Below are 11763 nucleotides of genomic sequence, written 5' to 3' on the forward strand. Positions count from 1 at the left end.
GAACACTCAGATTGGCATCCACAATGCAACCCGGAACAGATTTGAGCTTTCTTTCTCCAGTCCTACTTACTCAGTAGCAGGCGGACACGCCTGTGGGTCAAGACACCCTGCTTCCTGGGGACACTGTTTGTCGTTCCCACCACCGATTTAAGCCACATAACCCTTCCACTCTTCACCCGGAGCGTCAGCAGCAGCTTCTGTGGCCATACTCTTCTCATAAAAGGTACAAAGTTTGCATTCATAGTCGACTTCAATGAGCTTCTGGAAGCCAGTGGTTGGAAAAGAGATGTTCGGCTTCATCCTGAAGCAGCCGACCGCCTCCGAGGCATCACGATAAAAAGGGCTCACAGTGGCCCTTTGACTCACAGTAAAATCACATCTCCATCACCAAAAGCTAAATGTTGGGCATGGAAGCTACTCCACTCTACCCCTTCTCTCTGTTCTGTCTTCGCCTTCCAGTTCTCCTCTACTTATTGGACAGAGGTAGATTAGCCCATCTGTGGTATAAGAAAACATTCAACTGGTGAATGAAGAGGGAGCAGGAAAAGCATCTCTTCACAATGCAGCACCCCACGGATGCAGATGACTTCCTGGAATTCTTTCCTCTTGGCTCTTGTCTGCTTATAGAGCCTGGAAGCAGGTGGCAGAAATGAAGTTTGGGGAAGCAGAGCCAGTTCAAGGCACTTTTTGATAAGCCCTGAAAGAAATGTCTGATCCTTGTTCATTTATTGTTTATTGTGTGATCCTTGACACTTTGCCCTGAGCTTTGGATTCTAGGAAAACTTCACATGAACATTGCGTTGTCACATTCAAGGCTCACATGAGAATATATATAAAGGCCCTAATACAAAGGAAACCATCGACAAAAGGAAAAGACAACTTACTGCATGGGAAAAGATATTTGCAAATGATATATTCGATACAGGGTTAGTATCCAAAATATATGAAGAACTTATACAACTCAACACCAAAAAAACAAACGATATGATTTAAAAATGGGCGAAGGACCTGAATAGACATTTCTCCAAAGAAGACATACAGATAGCAACAGACATATGAAAAGATGCCCAACATCACTAATTATCAGGGAAATGAAAATAAAAACCACAATGAGTTATCACCTCACACCTATCAGAATGGCTATTATCAAAAAGTCAAGAAATAATAAGTGTTGGTGAGGATGTAGAGAAAAGAGAACCTTTGTGCACTGTTGGTGGGATTGTAAATCGGTGCAGCCACTATTGAAAACAATATGGAGATTTCTCAAAACAATTAAAAAAAAGAAGTACCATATGACCCAGTAATTCCACTTCTGGGTATTTACCCAAAGAAAACTAGAGCACTAATTCAAAAATATATATGCACCCCTATGTTCACTGCAGCATTATTTACAATAGCCAAGATATGAAACAACCTAGATGTCCATCAATAGATGAATAAAGAAGTAGCATGTTTGTGTGTGTGTGTGTGTGTGTGTGTGTGTGTGTGTGTGTGTGTGTGTGTAATGAAATATTACTTGGCAATAAAAAAAAAGACTGAAATTCTGCCATTTGTGACAGCACAGATGGACCCAGAGGGTATTATGCTAAGTGAAATAAGTCAGACAGAGAAAGACAAATACCATATTATTTTACTTATACATGGAATCTAAAAAACAAAACAAATGAACAAACAAAACAAAACAGAAACAGATTCATAGATACAAAGAACAAGCCGATGGTTGACAAAGGAGAGGGAAGTGGCGGATGGATGAAAAGGGTGAAGGAGAATAAGAGGTAAAAACTTCTAGTTATAAAATAAATAAACCATAAGGATATAGTGTACAGCACAGGAAATATAGTCAATAATATCGTAATAGCTTTGTGTACAGTGACTAGACATCATATTGGTCTAATCACTATGTTGTGCATCTGAAACTAATAGAATATGGTATGTCAACTATATTTTAATAAAAAATTTTAATTAAAATAAAAGAACTACTGCTTTAAGTGAAGCCTAGCTTTCTAGCTTTGCCCACCTGCGGATATGTTGCACTGATAATGGCTATTAATTCTGCAAGCTTGTCCGCTCTTACAAATCACCACAGTGGACTTCAAGCATTTTTTCTTCCAGCCTCCTCTTCAACTGCTCACCAATTTCCAGTTGGAGAGAGAGCCTAGTTCTGCATTTATTTTCAGGACATTAGTGACTGGCTTACTCTGAATCTGTAGAATAATCAAGTTCTTCCTAAAGTTTACCAGCTTTGTTCACTCTCCCAGATACTTTGGTGATCCTTTCAGGCAACTTTTAACCCCTGCTTCTGTCTCTCTGGAAAAGTCTCTCTGAATGTCCTCATTAGTAATAAGACTAACATCTAATAACCAGGAAAGCCAATTTGCAATATTCACTATCTCCATACTTCCTACTCACAATCATTCTAGACAGTACTAATCAATCTGGCACCATATTCTCCTTAGCATTCTCCTCAAGGCAGTGCTCCAAGTGGCCACTATCAACCAATTAGAATTGGCATTGAAAATGAAATCTGTCAGTCTTAAACTCACAATGAAAATGGTTGTAATATTATTCATTAAGAGAAAAGGTAGAGCATCATCCTCACTAGCTCAGATTTTATCTTTACATCAACCTTGTAAGGGGGCCCTCAAAACAGATGGATAACATGCCCTTGATAACTTGAGTTTAGAAGTGTTGCCACTAGTGACTGTTCCCCACCACCCAGGTCATTCACTAATCTTGCAATAACACTGGCCTTCATTTTACTTGATTGAACTTTTTGGACTCCGTTTGGAACATAATGATGGAGTTTTACTCTGTGTTAAGCTGTAGTTTGCATGTTGTTTAGAGGCGAATATGCCCCTTTCCCCCCCAATTCATATGCTGAATCCCTAACTCCCAAGTGATGGTGTTTGGAGATGGGGCCTTTGAGAGCAATTAGGTTTAGATGAGGTTGTGAAGGTAGGGCCCCATGATGAGATTAGTGGCCTTCTAAGAAGAGGAAGACAGAGAGCCCTCTCTCCATGTGCATGCAGCAAGGGAAGGCCATGTGAGCACATTGAGAGCGGTAGCAGTTTGCAACTCTGGGAGTGGGCTCTCACCAGATGTAGAATCTGCTGGCATCTTGATTTGGACTTCCAGCCTCTAGAACTGTGAGAAATAAATGTTCATTGCTTAAGCCACCCAGTCTATGGTATTTTGTAATTACTGCCCAAACTAAGATATTTATGCCCACTTACACAATATTTGAGAATGAGATAAGACCTTTAGAAAAAAAATAGAATTTAACAAATTTAGGGTGAAGGAAGCTTTTATCCATCCTTTTTATTCATTTCTTTTCTATACATCTCTTTCTGGTCTTTCTTTAACAGAAGAGTCATGATTAAATTCTAAATTCTTATATATTAAGAGGTGAAAGGGGGGACATTCTGTATTCATAATATTCATAATATAGTCAGCTTTTAAAAACTATGCATAAGAAAAAAATATGAAATTTAAAGGTCACACCAACATGCAAGCAGTTGCTTTCTTAGGTGGTGGGTTTAGAATTGATTTTCTTTATCTCTAGTTTCTACATTTTAAAAATATAATGTAGATATATTATTTTGTAATGAAAAATTTGATAATTTATGTTTTGAAATGTCAGAAGATTAAATTAATAAAATTAGTTTTATCTTTTAAAAGGAGACAGATTACACTGATAAAAGAAAACAAATTACTTTTTTATAGCTATGCTATCTTTGAAGGGTTTTTATAAAATACTCTCTGGGTGACATTGAGACACAGGAATACTGAATTTCAACTTATAAGGAATTAATAGGTTAGTTGGGTAGGGGTTCATTATAAGAATCCTGAAGACGCTACTGAAGAGCTTAAAAAATAAGTAAATAAAAAAAAGATTTTCTCTTAAAATAACATAAGTATAAATGTTGAAGAAACAACTGTTTCTCCTATAATTCTTTATTGACTTTTCAGTGAGTCAGGACCGGTTTGAATCCTTGCTTAACCTCTGTCTGCTCTATTTCACTACAGGAAGATTATACCCACTCTGGACTTCCATGTCCTCATCTCTAAAATAATCTCTATCTTGCAAGCCTGTTGCACTTGGTGGAAAGAAATATGTATAAAAGCATGAACTGTCTTATATAAAATATATGCCTGAATATAGTTCATTACAGTTGAGATTCTGAGATCATAATCTAATATTCTTCTAATTTTCTAGCACAGTTCACTGATATAAAATCCTTTTAGCACATACCATACAGACTTGTATGCTGTACTTCCACACCAAATATTTAAGCCATCAGAATTGTATCGACACATTTCTCCAAGAAATGTACAGTACTCTAGGTTGCAAAAACAGGTCATTGAAGGAAATAGCATTTACATATGAAGTAGTTGGTGAAAATATTACTTCTGAGAACCCTACCTTCAGTGTAATTAAATTTTTAGTATAGGAAAGATTAGCTTCTCTATAGCACCAGATGAAACAAGCCAGGAGGCTCTTCCCCATTCTGGGCCACCTCCAAAGTACCCTGGGGAATCTTCTTGCCCAACTCTTGCCCAGTGTTAGCAACTCCTGCCCAGGCTCTCAGCAGCCCCAGCATTCCCTTCGCTCACGATTTCTCATAGTTCCTATGTTCGTTTCTCTCTGGTTGATATTATTATTCCAAAGATACCTTATAGGATAGTTGGAACCAGATAATTTCTGAGTTGGTTTTCACCTCTAAGACTTGATAATTCCAAAACACAAATTTTAAAAAAAGTTAACTTGAGAAAAGTGTGGTTGATTAAAATAGCTGGAGAAATGAACAGGTCTCATCTAAACTGGATTATAAAGTCCTTGAGGGTATGTCTTTCCAAATACACTTCTTGTCACTTTCTGTATTTTTGAAATGAATAGTATTAAATTTAAAGCAAAGAAATGTAAATGAAAATATCTATTTTGCTACAGTGCAAAAATTGTACTCTTATGGAAAGCTCACATTATCAAAAAAATTGTTATAAACATAATTGTTTCCGTGGGAGATGGAGGATCTCATACACAATTCTTATCACCTTCATTGTTATTACAAACAAAACGCAAAATTGGTATGAGCTAAATAAAAGAAACCAAAATTGAATGAGCAGCCAGCCACACAAAGCAAAGCAGTGATGTATTCCTAGCCTGTGTGGGCCATACAGCATTTTCATTTTTCTTATTTTGGTACTTGTTCATTGTAATTGTTATAATCAAGAGAAATCTGTGTCATGCAAACCATGTTCTCTAATTAATCGATTGTCTTTCAAGCAATTCCTGTTAAGAAAACTTGCTCTGAGGAAGAAATAGCTGTACTTAACATTCATGATGGAGGTGTGGTCCATCTCACTTCAGATCTTAATAAGGGAACCAGCCTATCCTCCCAAGCCCTTCTGAATCCCTGATTTTGACTCTTGTCCTTTGTTCCATACCTTCATCCTCTGTCTCCCCACCAGATTGGCATCTTAATTTCAGATTTAGCATCTCAGAAAACACGTCAGGACACTGAGTTCTCAAATACTACCACCTGGCCTCAACCATCCCAAGCATAGATAAGAAGAGATGCTCTGTCCCAGAGCACTGGCCACAGCATGTGAGATTTGCCAGCCTTTGCCCACTTCTCACCTCTTAGGGGTGGGATACTATATAGGTGTGACTAGTATGTAAGGAACATCCACAAGAACTCTCAATTCTTTTTCAGCCTAATCTGTGGATATTCATTGACATGGATGATCAAAGCAAGATAGATTCTTGTCCCTCTGGGAAGTTTGATCCAACCTAGTTTGGGGGGAAAAAAAAAAGTTTGCAATAGACTAGGATTTCTTCCCATCTGGTGATTCTATATCCTGTTCTTATCAGCGCTTCAACTATAGAACTAAGTTATTTTGGGCAAGAGTTTGTAGTTTATAGCTCAATTCCTTCAGTGTGAACAGGCACTACTATTTATAGTTATCTTGTTTTATTGCTTTAATTTATGTATTTGAGAGAATCTGCTCTAATTGTGAGTGATTGTCGAGAGGGAAATGTGCTCTCATGCACCTCAAGGAATTTGTTTGTGGGCCTATGATTTTAAGTAGTCCATTTATTCCCCCGTGGGTAGGAAATCAATTTTATTGATCTCCAAACATATATAACCATCATAAATAATAAAGTTAAGAATTAAGTGGTAGTTACCTCTTCTCCAGAGCTGACTGCATATTTTACATTTGTTTTAATAGTTTTTCTTTTCTATCTATAAACAGTTACCTGTGTTTCTACTATATACTTCTAACGGTATTTCTACTGTAACATAATACAAAGAGGGACTTTGACAGTCTCTATGGATTACTAGGGGTGATCAAGAGCGGTTAATGGCACTGATGGTGAGACACAGGTCTCAAGCAACACATATAAGACATAAGAAATGGTAAGGCTGAATTTCTGCTAGCTGCAAACAGATTTAAAAAGCATAATATATCCAAGCAAAGCTCATAGATCCTCTCAAGTACTTGATATGTATCTTTCTAATCCAGCCGCCTTCTCATTGACATAGTTATATTTCTTAACCAAAAGTTAAAGGAGAATATTCTTCTCAAAAATTAGAAATGCATTTTCGTTGCTAATATAATAAAGTTAGAAATTCCTAACTGGATTCTTTACCCATGCGGTTACCTTAACAATGCCATATTTTCTAACATTCTAAGTCTTTATGTGTTATTTCATCTGACCCTAATACCATTAACCATGTAACAAAATCTTACATTGAAGAAAACTTTTCTGATGAAAATCAACCTTCCCCAGTTAAAACTGACACCTCTCCACCCTACTTGCAACCTTTTAAAGTAGTTATTTAATTGTGTATGTTGTGATTAGTTGCTGATGTACTTTTATTAGCCATTAGTGTCTACATTCCCGGAATTCAGATTGTCTCATTTATCTGTGTATATCCCACAAAGTCCACATGTATCTTCTGCATATAAGTTGTGAAGGACAAGTTATGTAATTGCCATATGAGCTTAATACTGAGAGGTGGGAGAAACTAGAATATCTCCCTCATTGTCCCAGTTCTGTCAAGAGGACACTTGGGATCTAAAGAATCTGATGGAAGCCTGAACCACCCCTTTTGGACAGCTGGTATGGTGGCTCAAGTCTTCAAGCCAATTCAATAAAGAAACAAGTGTTTTTTGGCATAAAAAACAATAGGTCCCATTTTTTGTGTTTTTTTGTTGTTGTTGTTGGGGTTTTTTTGGAAAAGAATAAGAAAAAAGCCATGCTAACAGGGGAACTATTCTTTTCTTGATAAGAATTTAGACTGTATTGTCTTAGACAAAAAGTAATGCTTGCATTGGTGGGATGGGATTACTTGCTAGGTACCCGTAGGGAAATCTATTTCAGTTTTCATGGTTAGGACACTGAACTCGGATCAGATTATCCACTTTCTCCCTCATTTAGGAGTCTAGAACCTGTCCCTTTTCTCAAGCTGACTGCATCAACATCAGTGCTCCCCAAAATACCTTGCCAAAGCCTGAGTACCTCAAGTTTTCAAGATCCAAAAAGGTTTCTCTGGACAGAGCTTCCTCCTCTTTCTCCTGTGGAAGGAATTTCCCCAGAGAGAAGATGGGCCCTTTCAAGGTGGGTAGGGGAAGATGGAAGGAAAAAAAGGACAGAAGGAGGATCTACAGAAGACATTTTCCCTTTAAAGGACATGCTAGGAAGGGCCTTTCCTTGGATGAGACAAAGGAAAGGCTTGGATAGAGCCTCTCACACTGCCCTACTGTCCTTTGGTACTCCAATGGGGGAAAAAAAAACCACCACCACAATTCACATACTTTGACTAGGTTCTATTTTGTTTAGTCAGGTAGACACTGGCAGACCAAGGGTTCAGGCAGAGACAGCTGGAGTGGACTTTGCCCCCAAGTGGATTACAAGGAGTGGTCATACCTGGTTAATGGCAGTGATGAGACTTGCTGTCCACAGAAGCAAGTCTGTCTTCTGTAAGAGGCACAGAGGCACAGAGATTGTCACACTGAATTCCTGGATGATTGTGTCCATATGTTAGCAGAGAACATCCTAACAATGAACAGGAGTGGCCTCATTCTCTGGTGAGAAGCGATAGGGACTCTAATAAGGGAAATTTTCCTTTGGAATCCCATTGTTGGGGGCTTAAGGTGGGTGAGTAGAGATTTAGGGTACCATAGGTGGACTCTTTGCTGAAATAAATCATTTGCATAGGGAAAGAACACAAAAAATATGTATATGGAGGCCATATAGAAGAGATCATTAAAGGCTATCTGATCTGGCTTTTCCAGCTGGCGAATGGCAGAGTGTTGCTCTTCAGCTGAATCAAATTTGTCAGAGGATATCGTTGGCTGTACCATACGGAGCAGGATCCCAGAGACACCTTTTGGGAAGAAGCTCAATCCAAAGCCAAGCAGGTGTCCAAACTCACTATCAATCAGAGGGGGCAATGAGAAATCTGGTGATGGGGTGCAGGACAGGAGGTCTGAAGTGCTGAACAGGAGGGGCCTCTGAGCCAAACCGTGTACTCTGCTTTTCTAGTGAGCCAGGGGCGCCGACCTGGATAGGGAGAAAACTCTTCCTGGTACTGATTTGGCCTGAAAAAATGCTTGCTTAGGGAATTCGGATTTTATTCTATTAGCAATGGAGAGTCATGGAGATTGTTTATTGTGTTATGTTTGCTTTTCTTAAGTTGGGCAAGGAATAAGAAAAGCACTATTGAGGGGAATTACTCTGGAAACAATATACAGAATGAATTGGAGGATAGGAAGAATAAAGGTTGAAATTACATGAGCTAGGGGACTGAACTAAAGGGTGACTAGGTAGAAATGGATGTATGTGTGAGATGATACAAATGAAGAATCAACAGGACTTGGTATCGGTATCTGACTGAATATGAAAAATAGAGAACAAGAAGTTTCAAAGATGACTCAGGTTTCGATTCTAAGAGAAAAATGTTGGCACCAATCAGGAGTAAGAATAGTTGGCCATGTAATTGTCTCCTCTTCAAGTTTTCCCTGAGCATACATTGGTGCAAACAGCACATTTTATGGAAGTTGATAAGCTAAAAATACTTGCATCAGGTAATATGAGCAGGGTAAGAGAAAGAATGAAACTTTTTCCTAATCGGAAAATTCTTCCAACTAGATAGGAAGATAATATAAGCTCTGTTGAAAAAGCTTATTACTCACATGGGGCAGATCAGGTAAGGATCCTCAAACTCCTGAGTCCAAGAGGCCCCCTTCTGTTGAATGGGCCAAGATGATATTTTGTGCTAGCTGCTATCAGTGGAAGGGAATCTACAGGTAGCAAAGCAACAAAGCACAGGTAATTGCAGATCCTTGGCATGAAGGACCAAGCTAAGTATGTGCTCACTCTGGTGATGACCCATGGTCTTCGGGCCTGGCTGGGCTCTCCCATGTGGCTCTCAGCCCTAGTGAAAAGGGTACTCACAGTCTCTCTAGGCCAACTCTGCCTCCATCCAAGGTCCTGGTCACTTATCCCAGAATCACTGACCTTACCTTCTTTCTCCCTGGGGAAGGACAGTTACAATCACAGACTCCTTCCAGCCTCTTCAGTGTATTATTTTTTAAGACACAAATTCTATGCCCTGCTTCCTTTAAAACCTTTCTCTTCAATTTTTTCAATCCTTTTTTCCTGTTAAAAACCTACCTCATTCAAATAAAAAGCTTTGGCTTCTATGCATGTCTGAGGGCAGGGAATACATAGGAAATCTCTGTCCTTCCTCTCAGTTTGGATCTGAACCCTAAACCTGGCAATGCTAAATTTTTTCAAAGTGTAAAAAATCCTTTTAATACTCTAAGGATTGGAGTTCAGTACCTGGCTATATCTGCTGTATTTGTCTCATTATACAAGTTGTCTTATTGTCTTCTCATCAGTAAAAATTAGAAAGATGTGGTCTAATTTGAGAGCTGATGCGTGCTAAAGAAATTCACTTGATCAATATATGGGCATGTTCTTTCTGATGAGTCAACTGGCTGGATTCAGAAAGGAAAAGGTTGACCTAGTCCATTTTAACTGTTGATGGAAAACATCCTTACATTATATTGTCAGGGACTTGAGGGTGGAAAGTGTGTACAGTTGACCCTTAAACATGGGGGTAGGGGTGCTGACCCTACCTCACAGTCAAAAACCCACATATAACTTTTATAAACTCTCAAAAACTCAACTACCCAGGGCCTACTGTTGACCAGAAGTCTTGCTGACAACATAAGTCGATTAACACCTATTTTGTGTTACATATATACTGTATTCTTACAATAAAGCTAGAGAAAATGTTAAGAAAATCACAATGAAAACATATTTACAGTATATAAACAAAATCTGCATATAATTGGACCCATGTAGTTCCAACCTGTGTTGTTCAAGGGTCAGCTTATACCCGTTTTGGAAACAACTAAAACGATGACATCTGGCAGGCCTACAGTATGAGAATATGATACTGAAGAAACCAGTCTTCTGGGAAGGATAATAAATAGCAGGGTACGGGGCTAGACCACAGATGTTTGGTTTAACAGTTCACAGTTGGGGATGGTAGGTAGTCTCAGAAAATTATAAAATGCCACTGCTGAGCCAGTTACCGGTAAGGTTCCACCTACGTATGCACTACTTAAATATCTTCCTACATACTCGAGCCTAAGTGACCTGTCAGCAGAGGGTATCTGTGACAGTTATAAGAGAATGGCCTTACTTGCTTAGGATTGTGTGTGGGTGTTGAACATGGCACTTCAACATAAATTTATGAGGCGCAAACTTTTAATGCAAAGATGACTCATAAGGTTTCAGTATGTGCAAATATGAAGCACAATCTAACTTATACTGTCACTGGTGCTCACCCACAGCGAAACTAATCTGGGTTGGTTACCAGATTGTTTGGACTGTTAGGAAATTCACAAAATTTGCGACTCTTAATAAGTTGATGAGAAAAATTCTTGGGTCGATGTTAACATTGTGTAGCACTACGTTCTTGAAGCAGTGTTATATGTACGTAACCTGCATTCTGCGGCATTATGTTTGATGGCAGCATTCAATTAACTTTCTCTGAGACTGAAAAATTCTTTAGACAATATGGAAGAACTTAGATGGCAATTGTATAATGAAGTAAAAAAACTAGAGGCACTTTCTCACTTGAAGTGTCATTAATCAGGCAAAAAAACAAAAAAGGATCATAAACATTTCATATGGGTGTTGAAATAAAAGTATTTTATGATTCATTTCTAATGTTCTTTGAGAGTTTTATTCAATTGCTATAAAAGTGTCACAAAAATGTCCTTTAACTGAAGATGAACTGGTAAAGATGAGACCTTTAACATCATGAAAGTAATACTTTGGGAGTAGATCATTTAGCTGTTTGAAAAATAACCTTGGCAATTGTGACCAAAGAGAGACAACCAGAAGACCCAGGACTCAACAGGATATTGTTTTAATACTTAAAAATTTTATGGCTCTTAAAAGACAGGAAGAATATGAAAGAATAAAGATAAAGGAGCTGAATTAACCAGTTTTAAAAATGGAACCAATCATTATTCATAGTTCCCTCAAAAGTGGTTGTTAAAATTTGCTAAACTTATATAGATAAGAAAAGGATATCCGACTAGCTTTTTCTGAATAAAAAAATAAAAATACCTTTGAGGTGATTAAAAAAATATTTTTTCATAGGTAAACAGAAACAGAAGCCAAAGAGGTTTTAAAGCTTTAACTGTTCCATTGTCAAAAAGATAAAAAAAAAAAAA

This window comes from Pteropus vampyrus, unplaced genomic scaffold (genome assembly GCF_000151845.1).
Source record: "Pteropus vampyrus isolate Shadow unplaced genomic scaffold, Pvam_2.0 Scaffold2, whole genome shotgun sequence".
In the NCBI taxonomy this organism is placed as follows: domain Eukaryota; kingdom Metazoa; phylum Chordata; class Mammalia; order Chiroptera; family Pteropodidae; genus Pteropus; species Pteropus vampyrus.